The 12,522-nt window shown below is 42.4% G+C and overlaps 1 protein-coding gene across 1 annotated transcript in view; it reads right to left on the reverse strand.

Annotated features, from left to right (window-relative positions):
• Positions 1-10,775, reverse strand: part of TESK2 (testis associated actin remodelling kinase 2) — a 122,929-nt gene extending 112,154 nt beyond the window's left edge. The window contains exon 1 of the mRNA XM_002919448.2: positions 10,450-10,775. The gene's annotated coding sequence lies outside the window, so the exon portion shown is untranslated. The remainder of the gene's footprint in view (positions 1-10,449) is intronic.
• Positions 10,776-12,522: the final 1,747 nt, after the last annotated feature.

Here is a 12,522-nt window from a genome sequence, read left to right on the forward strand (position 1 = left end):
TTTTTTTGTTTTTTAAAAGATTTTATTTATTTATTAGACAGAGATACAGCCAGCCAGCGAGAGAGGGAACACAAGCAGGGGGAGTGGGACAGGAAGAAGCAGGCTCACAGCAGAGGAGCCTGATGTGGGGCTCGATCCCACAACGCCAGGATCACGCCCTGAGCCAAAGGCAGACGCTTAACCGCTGTGCCACCCAGGCGCCCCTTCACTTCCCCTTCTGATTACCTCCCTTTCTTTATCCCTTTCTTCTTACTATCCAAACTGCCAAAGCCCTGCTAAAACACAAGAGCAAAAAACGTACACAATATTAAATACATAATCTAACTAGGACAAAATTGCATACGACTATTATTTCCCATAATCTGGATATAAAGAACATAGTTTCTGATCTTCTAAGCAAACTAAATGTATCTATAACTTTGTAAGCTGGAACATGAAACTTGACACAAGGTAAACCGATATCAGACCCCATTCAAATAAGCTGAAATGCTAAAGTACCAGGGGGATGTGCGAATTTCCAGGATAATATCTCTTTTGATAAATGTTCCTTTTTTGATGTTGTTCCTATTTTAAGAAGACCTGAACATGACCACTTAGGTCAGATAGGAAACTTTTTTAAGATTATATTTATTTTTTAGGGGCGCCTGGGTGGCACAGTCGTTAAGCGTCTGCCTTCGGCTCAGGGCGTGATCCCGGCGTTATGGGATCGAGCCCCACATCAGGCTCTTCTGCTATGAGCCTGCTTCTTCCTCTCCCACTCCCTGCTTGTGTTCCCTCTCTCGCTGGCTGTCTCTATCTCTGTCGAATAAATAAATAAAATTAAAAAAAAAAGATTATATTTATTTTTTGGACAGAGAGAGAAAGTGAGAGAGGGAACACAAGCAGGGGGAGTGGGAGAGGGAAAAGCAGCCCTCCCGCTGAGCAGGGAGCCCGAGGCAGGGCTCAATTCCAGTACCCTGGCATCATGCCCCAAGCCAAAGGCAGATGCTTAATGACTGAGCCACCCAGGTGCCACTCCCCCTTTATAAGATTTTATTTATTTGTCAGAGAGAGAGAGAGAACAAGCAGGGAGAGCGGCAGGCAGAGGGAGAATCAGACTCCATGCTGAGCAAGGAGCCCAATGCAGGACTCAATCCCAGAACTCTGGGATCATGACCCGAGCCAAAGGCAGACGCTTAACTGACTGAGCCACCCAGTCGTCCCAACTCATCTCGTCTGATAAAGTGAGTTAGAAGGCTATTTCTGATACTGTCGGAAAGAAAGCAATGAAGAGGAAAGAGGAAGTTAGTTCTGGGGTTAGGGTAGGCTATTTTGTGGTTTACATTATAAAGGTCAAAGGAGGAATCTGATAAAAGGGAAAACAAAATTAATCACATGAAGTATTATCAAAAAATGTTCCTGGGTGCCTGGGTGGCTCAGTTGGTTGTGCATCTGCTTTCCGCTCAGGTCATGACCCTGGGGTCCTGGGATGGAGCCTCACATCAGGCTCCCTGCTCAGTGGGGAGCCTGCTTCTCCCTCTGCCTCTGCCCCTCCCACTGCTCATGCTCTCCCTCTCTACCTCTGTCAGATAAATAAATAAAATCTTAAAAAAAATATTCCCCCAAATATATTTTTTAAAGATTTTATTTATTTATTCGACAGAGATAGAGACAGCCAGCGAGAGAGGGAACACAAGCAGGGGGAGTGGGAGAGGAAGAAGCAGGCTCATAGCAGAAGAGCCTGATGTGGGGCTCGATGCCATAACGCCAGGATAGTGCCCTGAGCCGAAGGCAGACGCCCAACCACTGTGCCACCCAGGCGCCCCACCCCCCAAATATTTTTATTCAACCTTGTTTCTTTCTCGAATGTATTATTTCCACTAAAGGGAATATTTTATACCCATTAAAAATGACAGCTATAACCACAGAAAGATATATTACAAAAATATTAACTTACACACTGCCATTATCAGTAACAGGATAAAACCACAGATAATCCAAATGTCCATCAACAGGGACAGCTTAAATAAAGTATAGTACATCTATATAATTTAATATTATATAGTCATTAAAAGAATGAGGTCAATTCTATATATACTAACATGGAAAGATGTCCAAGTTTCACTGTTAAGTGATAATAGCAAGTTGCAAAATAGAATGAATAGTGGGATCTTTTTTTTAAAATATAACAGTAAGCATTATATCCTCTTATCTATAAAATAGAGATAAATATTAACTATATCTCACTGGGTTATTATGAGAATTAAATGAGTATATGCTTAGAAAACAATTTAGAGGAATATATACACTGTCATCTTGGTGGAGGAAGTGATTAAAGAGACACTCTTTTTATGGAATACATTCAGAATAGTCGTTTCTTACAATGATCATGCATCACTTTTATTTCAAAAATGAAGATAAAAAGGTAGAACCAAAAACTATCTTTTCATCCCTCCTACAATAGTAGCTTAGACCATATGAGATAAAATTTATGATACATGTGAAATGGGAAGAGAGAAGAGCAAAGAATGTAAAAATTGAACAGTTAGTAATTAAAATTTTTTAAGATTTTATTCATTCATTTATTTGAGAGGGAGTGAGAGAGAGAGAGAGGGAGAGGGAGCACGAGTGGGGGGAGGGGCAGAGGGAGAAGAAGACTCCCAGCTGAATAGGGAGCCCAACAGGGGGCTTCATCCCAGGACCCTGAGATCATGACCTGAGCCGAAGGCAGATACCCAACCAACTGAGCCAGCCAGGTGCCCCCCTTAGTCTGGCTTTTAAAGAGTATGCTCTACTAAAACTGGCCTAATCATACCCCAGACTTAACCCACCTTTCAAGTGTAGCTTTCCCTTCCTATCTCAGCTGAAGTGATATTCACCTCATTCTAGCTGTTATACTCAATTAATGTCTTCTTGGTCTTCCTATCTCCACTCTTTTTTTTTTTTAAAGATTTTATTAATTTATTTGACAGAGATAGAGACAGCCAGCGAGAGAGGGAACACAAGCAGGGGGAGTGGGAGAGCAAGAAGCAGGCTCATAGCAGAGAAGCCTGATGTGAGGCTCGATCCCAGAACGCCAGGATCACGCCCTGAGCCGAAGGCAGACGCTTAACCACTGTGCCACCCAGGCGCCCCTTCCTATCTCCACTCTTGCATCTGTCCAGTCTATTCTCCAAGGGGAGTAAACTTTTGACAACTCTTCGTTTGTGATACAAGGGCTCTTTCTTATTTGGCCTCAACCCTCATCTCTAGCCTCATCTCTCTCTACTCCTTTCCACAAACAAAATCTACTCCAGACATAGAGAACTACTTGTAGAGCTCTGCTCACACTTCAACGCCTATACAGGTAATATTCTTTCTCCCTGGTATGTTCTTCCAGACCTCTTCTATATAGCTTTCTCAGTAATCAACTCACGTGGGAAGTGTCCTCTGACCCCTCAGTCTCCGTGTGTGTGTGTGTGTGTGTGTGTGTGTGCGCGCGCTTTGATAATGCCCTGCACAAATCTCTGCTATTACAGTAATTACACACTATTTCAATTGTTTATCTGTCTCTTTCATTGGACTATGAACTCCATTAAGGTTTAGACTCAAACATACCCGCCTCCAAATGAACTGTGGCATACAAATTTCAATACTACTATATGAATCAAAATTTACAGTAGAGAAAAAAAGAAAATAAATAGGCCATTCAAATTCCACACTTTCTATGTAAAAGCATATTCATTTTTTCATTCATTCAGTCAACATTTATTTAGTACCTACTAGGGGCCAGGCACTATGCCAAGCCCTAGAGTGTTGGTGATGAGAATACAGACATAAACACAAAAAGCACAAAAAGAATTCCGAGAGGATACATCCAAAATGTTAAAATTGGCCATTTACTTTTACAATCTAGGGAAGATGTGAATAATTTATCTTTTCCTTTAAAATCACCTCTATTTCCCTATTCTACCTTAATGAAAATGCATTAATTTTATAATCACACACACATACACACACACATATGTGAGGGGTCCTCCCAAATTACAAATTCCTACCAATCAACAGAAATACAATACCCACGGTAAATAATGTATAAATTTGTGTATCATAGCTAATCTGAAAGCAAAACAATTTGAGAACTTTTAATCAGATTCTAATTACAGAATTCTAATATAGGGGGACCTGGATATCTCAGTTGGTTGAGCGGCTGCCTTCGGCTCAGGTCATGATCCTGGAGTCTGGGATCCAATTTTGCATCAGGCTCCCTGCTTCGCCCTCTCCCTTTGCCCCTCCCCCAACTCGTGCTCACTTGCTCTCTTTCTCTCCAATAAAAAAAGCTTAAAAAATAAAATTCATTTAAAAAAAGAATTCTAGGGGGCGCCTGGGTGGCACAGCGGTTAAGCGTCTGCCTTTGGCTCAGGGCGTGATCCCGGCGTTATGGGATCGAGCCCCCACATCAGGCTCCTCTGCTATGAGCCTGCTTCTTCCTCTCCCACTCCCCTGCTTGTGTTCCCTCTCTCGCTGGCTGTCTCTATCTCTGTCGAATAAATAAATAAAATCTTTAAAAAAAAATAAAAAAATAAAAATAAAAAAAAATAAAAAAAGAATTCTAATACAAAGAACAAAACTAAAGTATGCAAAAACTACTTCAGGATTTCCATAGTGCCTACTTTTGAAAAAGATCCCATGCAAATTGTCCAAGGAAAACATTGACCACAACATCAATACCACCAGTCTTCCACAGTGCAGAAAGAAAATTATGTCATTGTATTCCACTTAATGCAGAAGAGATGACAGCCCTATACAATTTATTCAGAAGGCAAATTAATAAATAACACCATATTTCATCTGTATAATGATTTACAGTTTATAGTTCACAAAGTACTTTGACCTTCAAAATAATTCTCTTTTCTTGTTCCCACTGGATAGATAAAAAGTGAAGGATTAAAATGGAGAAGGCTTTTCTAACTATGACTCAAAATCCAAAAGCCATACAAGAAAAGATTAAGAAATTTCTCTACATAAAAAAGAAAAATTTGTCAACATAAAAATACACCTAAATCTAAAAGTTTTTCATGGGAATAAAATAAAAGACATCAGAAGTCAAATATCAAAATGGGAAAATATTTGTAACACAGATACCACAGGAAAAAAATCTATCACATACATATAAACTATATAAAGTATACATGTGTGTATGTACATATATATAATACATAGACACAGAAATTAATAGAAAAGAGACCTATGACAACAGACAAATAAGAATTTAAACAGAAAATGAAATATGAATAACTCAAACAACATAAAAAGATGCTTAACTTTAACATAATTTTTTAAAACTTAAAAATACTCTGAGGTACCATTTTTCTCTATCAGACTGGCAAAAATTCAACTTTGATAACAGCAAAGCATAATATTAACAAAGCTGATCCTAGAGCCAGAGTGCTTAGTTTGAATATCTGCCATAGTACCTGTATGATTTAGGCAAGTCTCTTAAATTCTCTTCCTCAATTTATTCACCTGAAAAAATAGAGATAATAATAGTACCTATCTCAAAGGTATATTAGTAAGATTAAATGAAGCAGTATGAATAGTGTCTGGCATATAGTTAGCACCTTATAACTATTAGCTACAATACAGCTAGTGTTGGTGAGTGAACAGGCAATGTATATTAGAACAACCTCTAAGGAAAGCAATTTGGCAAAATTTCATAGTTATAAAGGCATATATCCTTTGACTTAGAAATTCCATTTTCTGGGGTGCTGGAGTGGGTCAGTCAATTAAGCACCTGCCTTAGGCTCAGGTCATGATCCCAGGGTCCTGGGATCAAGCCCGCCTCAAGCTTCCTGCTCAGCAGGGAGTCTGCTTCTCCCTCTCCCTCTACCCCTCACTCAGCTCACATTCTCGCACGTGCTCTCTCTCCAAATAAAGATAATCTTTTTTTTTTTTAATAAAGATTTATTTATTTATTTGAGAGAGAGAGAGAGCATGGAGGGGCAGAGGGCGACAGAAAGGGAGAATCTTAAGCAAGCTCCACACCCAGCATAGAGCTCTACACAGGGCTCAATCCCACGACCCCGAGATCATAACCTGAGCCAAAATCATGAGTCCAATGCTTAGCCAATTGAGCCACCCAGGCACCCTAATAAACAGAATCTTAAAAAAAAAAAAAAAAAAGAGGGGCGCCTGGGTGGCTCAGTCAGTTTAGTGCCTGCCTTCGGCTCAGGTCACAATCTCTCAGGTCACCATCTCGGAGTCCTGGGATCAAGTCCTGTGTAGGGCTCCCTACTCAGCGGGGAGTCTGCTTCTCCCTCTCCCTCTCACTCTACCACTCTCCCTGGTTATGCTTTCTCGCTTTCTCTCTCTCTGTCAAATAAATAAAATCTTTTTTAAAAAAGCAATTAAAATAATTTTTTTAAATTATGACAAGTAGGCCTCTAACTGAAACAACCACCGACTCTCAGTGCTCAGCAAAAATAATACTAATGAGACCACACTGAAGTCATCTCCATATGATGACTTGGAAAATAGTATAATACCCATTGTTGGTTGGTCCAAAACATTCAGTATCACCCACACTATACATTGTAATAATCGGGTTTCATTTACTGGAAGGAGATGAAATTGTCATAAAGGCCCTTATCATAGATTTCAAATTCCAACACAAAGTTCATTTTGCTGAACAATGAAGTGTACAACACTAAGAATGTATCTATAAACACTTTCACATAGGGAGAAAAAACATTAAATCATGTCAGCTTTCTACTCTAAGTAAGCCAGGGAATGAGTACACGTAAATATGTAATTTTCCTTTTACGATTAACATAAGCACAGAGATGCCTGGGTGGCTCAGCCAATTAAGCACCTCCCTTCAACTCAGGTCATGATCCCAGTGTCCTGGGATGGAGTCCCACATCGGGCTCCTTGCTCAGTAGGGAGCCTGCTTCTCCCTCTGCCTGCCATTCTACCTGCTTGTGCATGCAATCTCTCTCAGACAAATAAATAGTCTTTAATAAAAAAAAAATTAACGTAAGCACAAAATGTTAATAGGGATTCTGGGGTACAGAGTCCCAAGCTTAGTCTCCCAACATAAACACTTTTAAACAGAATTAAATAGGCCCGCCATATACCAAATCTCAAAAGATTTTTGTTTGAGACCATCACAAATACACATCTGTATGACAGAATAAGATATCATAGATCCAGGGCACAGGAACTTGACATTAATTCACACAAACATCTGTATCACCTAGTACTACTTTTTTTTTTTAAGGTTTTATTTATTTTTTTTGTCAGAAAGAGAGAGAGCAAGAAAGCACAAGATGGGGAGCCTGATGCAGGACTCGATCCCAAGTCCCTGGGATCATGACCCAAGCCAAAGGCAGGCGCCTAACCAACTGAGCCACCTAGGAGTCCCCTAGTACTACGTTCTAACAAGTAACAAGGAACCTCCAATTCAATACTGGGTCCCTCAGTTCTGAGCAGCCCCACCTATAGAACCCAATATCTCCTCTGTTCCATTTCCTGCTATCATACTAGGCAATTATGACATCCATACCAAAGACATACTCATACTTCACAGCCCCGTAACCTCCCACTACTTCAATAACCTGTATTTCCACTCCCCTTCAACAGCACTATAACAGTTACATCCTGTTTTGGGGTTTCTTTTTAAAGATTTTATTTATTTATTTGACAGAGAAAGAGAGAGCACACATAGGGGGAGCTGCAGAGAGAGAGGGAGAAGCAGGCTCTCTGCTGAGCAGGGAGCCGATGCAGGGCTCAATCCCAGGACCCTGAGATCATGACCTGAGCTGAAGGCAGATGCTTAACTGACTGGGCCACCCAGGCACCCCTATACCCTGATGTTTTGTTTTGTTTTGATCTGGAAATATGAACTCTCAGCTGTCCCATTCTATATTTCTTTATTATTATTATTATTATTATTATTATTATTATTATTTTTAGTAATCTCTACACAAATTGTGGGGCTCAAACTCACAACCCCAAGAGCCGCACACTCCTCCTCTGACTGAGGCAGCAAGGCACCCTTCCTATTCTGTATTTCTTAAAGAACCTGGTCTTGAACCACATTTCTGATTGTCTCCTTATGCTCCAAGGACACTGGCCCCTCTGACGGTTTTACTTCTTAAAACCCCAGCTTGGACTCTCAGACTCCATCATAACTCCCACACTATCACTAGCATTGTAAAGTCAGTCTCCATTTTATCTTCCTTTCTTATATATTCCAATTCTGGATCAACCCGACCATCTTTTCTGCACTCCCACCCTTGGCTCCAGAGAAAGCGTAAAATCCATGCTACTGGGCCCTCAAAGGGCTCAGCAATCTTTTTTTTATCCTTAATCTATTTTCATTTTCCATTGAAGATTTCCATGGCCCTAATGGTGACCATAGTTCCTTCAGTCTCCAGAAATAATTGACTTCTCTACAGATAACTAATCACATCAAGAAAATAAGACCATCTGTCAAACTCCCCCACCTTCTTTTCCTTCTACCACAACATACCTTACCCACCTTAACTTCTATCCTTTTAGTATCAAAGAATGAAATGCCCTGGGGCCCTGCTCAAGCTCTATCTCTCTCTCTCTCTCTCAAATAAATAAACCTTAAAAAAAAAAATAGAATGAAATACTCAACATAATTCCTAGGTAAATATTCCCCTAAACCTACAAAACTCTTTCACTCATACTTAAAAACAAAAACAAAAAAACCCACATGTGCCATAGTGGAAAGTTTAAATTCCTACCTACAGTCTTCCCAGTTGTAAAAGAGGAATACAGATACTGAAACCACAAGGCTGTTGTGATCTATAAAGCATCTTTACAGTACCTGACATATAGAGTATGCATCAATAAAGATGTTACCATCAGCTCTCTTTCACAACCACACTTGCTGAAAGAGTAATTTTACTCACTGCCTCCCATTTGTTCCTCAATCCATCCTGATCTGTTGCTCTCATTGCCACCATTGCACAATTCAAAGTGTCTTTCAGAGGAAACAAGTGATCTCCTTTCTAATTGCTAAATTCAGTGGTTTCTTTCTAATCATCATTCTACTTGAGCTTTGCAGCACCTGACAGTGATGGTCAATCCCCTCCCATCTTGAAACCCTTCTTCCTTTGGTCTCTATTTTAATGCTATTCTGTTCTTATTCTTGTCCCATTCCTTTAATCTCTCTTTCTCAGTGTCTATTACCCTTCAAATAATGATGTTCCTTCTGGTCCATAGTCCTTTTCTTCTCTTCTTTCAGTATTACCATCCCATACTAAGTATTCAAATATCCCTGTTATATTCTCTGTTGACCCTCAAGTTTCTGTATTCAGTTCCAACCTCTCTTCCAATTTTCAGACCCAAATTTCCAGCAAAGCACAGTGATATCTGGAAAACACCTCAAATTAAACATGTCCAAAACGAAATTCATTACCTTCCCTCAAAACTGCTTCTTTATGTTCCCTTTTACAATTAACACTATCAATGCACCCCACCAACAAAGTCAGAAACCTCCCACTAACCCTCTCAACTCTGGAAACCTCATGGAATTGAAACCTCCTGGAAGGCGTGTCATCCTCTTCATTTTTCTACCACTATTTCAGTTCATCCCCTCTGACCTGGATTAGCACACTGGTTTCCTGCCTACCTAGGTTTTCTGCCTCAGCACTGTCTTCACTTTCAGTTCTTCCTCTACATGCTCAACAGAGATAATCAATCATACCAATCTCCTGCTCACAAAACCTTCAGTGTCTCCCCATACCTAGAGAATAAAGTCCAAATTCTTCAGCAAGGTTTTCTCAGAGTTATAAACGGAAAGGGCTTTAAATCAGACAAACATGGGTTTCATTTCTAGCTAAATCTAAATACTGGCTTAATCCAGAGTCTTCCAAGTGAAGGTTACAAGGCAGAAGAAGGAAAAGGAAGGATGGGGAAAATAAGGATGACAGGAGAAAAGAGAGGAAGGCGGTAGTGTCTTGGGGCGGGGTGGGGGCAGAGTACTTTCTAACGTAGAAGGGGAAAAATGGCAGGGAAGAAAGAGTATGTTTGAGGGAAGTAAAGTGAGGGAGTCCAGATCTCTGAGCGACGAGGGAGTTGGAACTATCCGAAACAAGAGTTCTCCGACAAAATGAGGGCTTCCTGAGGCTCTGAAGTGAGAAAAGTCCCTGAGAAGAGTCAAGGACCAGGTCCCTGATACGAAGGAACTTCTAATGGGTTCGGGGCCTCTGAGGCGAGGAAGCGAGGGTAGGGGTGGGGGCTACGCCGGGACCCTGAGGAAAGTGAAAAGGGAAGGGAAAGGAGTCGAGGAGTGTCCCCAGCCACTCAGAGGAGGACCTTGGGAAGCGAAGGGGTCCTGTCGGTGCTGAGAGACCCTAGCGCCAATGCTCCGGAACCGCCGCGGTGTAGGAGCCGCGCGAGCGCGCGGGCGGGCCGGGGCGCCCCGGGTTTGTGCCCTGTACGCTCTCTTGGCGTTACCTGAGGCGGGACTGAGCAGCCAGAGGGGTGCCTGCGCGGGCGGGAGGCGAAGGCAGCAGCAAAGAGGGAGCATAGTAGCCCTCGCAGCTCGGAGGCGGCAGAGGCTCTTAGCCTGCGGAGGTGGTGGGGGTCCCTCCCGCAGAAGCCGGCGACTCGGCGGAACTAGAGGCAGCGAAGGACGAGGAGCCTACTGCCATGGCCCCGCAGTCGGGACCGTTCCCCCCTGTCTGTCTGGCGGGGCCAGGACGATATCAACGGCGAGCCAGGAAAGGGAGCTAAACCTCCGCCGAGCTCCGCGGCCGCGAGCGACTGAAACGCCTGCCTAGCCAGGCAGGGGGACTGGGGCGGGGCTTAAGGTGAGCACGCCCCTCTCCTCAAGCCTCCGAGCAGCCAATGAATCGTCAATCTTTGATAAACGAGCTAGTGGAACTACCCAATTAGCATTAGGAATGCCACGTGGTATGAGGGTGGACTCAATAGGCGTCCAGGAAAGCCAATCAACAGCCCTAGGCGCCAACTCTGGAAGACGAAGAGAACCAATAGGAAGGAAGAGGAGGTTAAAAACAGAAGAGGCAGTGTGTTGGGAAGGCGGAACCAAGGAGGAGGGAATACACCTGGGGGAAACCCAAGTCTCGAAGCCTCCAGCGAAGAGGGAAGACAGTAAACACGAGAGGGAACAATCATTGGTAATTTAAAAAACCAACAGAAAATGGATTCGACTGACGCGGCTTTTCGGTTGGTTAAGGGTATAGCTAAGTTAAGGACTACCTGAATAAAGAAAAGCTATACGAACGCAGAGTCCTGCAGGACCTCAGTATAGTGGAAAAACTGATACATAAACTATTATTACCTACTTGAGATAGGAAGAGCAATGGGTGGGGTTAAAATGCTGAGGCAACTATTCATCTAGACTGAGATTCGATTCGGTGAAGGCTTCTTGGAGGAGATAACACTTGAGCTGGCTTGAAAACTGAAGATTTTGAAAGAGCTGCGTAGGGAACAAGAATTCTATCCAACTGTTCGACATGCACATATTTCCTTCCTCATGCTTTCCATATACCTAGACTTGAGGTACTCATAATCTCACGCCTGAGCAGATTGGAACAGGGCTAAGGCTTCCAGGGCTAGAGCAGGGAAAGAAACGCTGGAGTATGGGCCTTCCTGCACCAGTACTCCCTTGGATTAGAGACCTCCTTTGAGACATCTTTATATTTGCCTCCTACTGGAAGGGTCTTGACAGATGAGTGGGATTTGAATAGGAGTATAGGTGGTGTGCATTCCGGTGGCAATAAAGTTTAAGAAACGTGTGTACGATTTCATTCATATGTGGAATCTAAAAAACGACGAATGAATAAACAAACAAAAAGCATAACCCGACCTGAAAATACAGAGAACAAACTGATTATAGGTGCTGGAAAGGACAGGGATAAAATGGGTGAAGGGGAGTGGTAAATACAGGCTTTCAGTTATGGAATTGAATAAGTCATGAGAATAAAAGGCACATCATAAGGAATATCGTCGATGATATTATATTAGCGTTGTGTGATGACAGATGGTAGCTACACTTGTGGGGAGCATACCATAACGTATAAACTTGTCCAATCACTATGTCGCACACCTGAAACTAACGTAACATTGTATGTCAACTACACTTAAATAAAAAAATTTTATTTTTTTTTAAAGATTTTATTTATTTTTTAAGATTTTATTTATTTATTCGACAGAGATAGAGACAGCCAGCGAGAGAGGGAACACAAGCAGGGGGAGTGGGAGAGGAAGAAGCAGGCTCACAGCAGAGGAGCCCGATGTGGGGCTCGATCCCATAACGCCGGGATCACGCCCTGAGCCGAAGGCAGACGCTTAACCACTGTGCCACCCAGGCGCCCCTCCTAGCACATCTTTTGTTTAAAATTTTTTTATTTAAGGGGCGCCTGGGTGGCACAGTGGTTAAGCGTCTGCCTTCGGCTCAGGGCGTGATCCCGGCGTTATGGGATCGAGCCCCACATCGGGCTCCTCTGCTGTGAGCCTGCTTCTTCCTCTCCCACTCCCCCTGCTTGTGTTCCCTCTCTCGCT

Source organism: Ailuropoda melanoleuca, chromosome 2 (assembly GCF_002007445.2).
Source record: "Ailuropoda melanoleuca isolate Jingjing chromosome 2, ASM200744v2, whole genome shotgun sequence".
Lineage (NCBI taxonomy): Eukaryota > Metazoa > Chordata > Mammalia > Carnivora > Ursidae > Ailuropoda > Ailuropoda melanoleuca.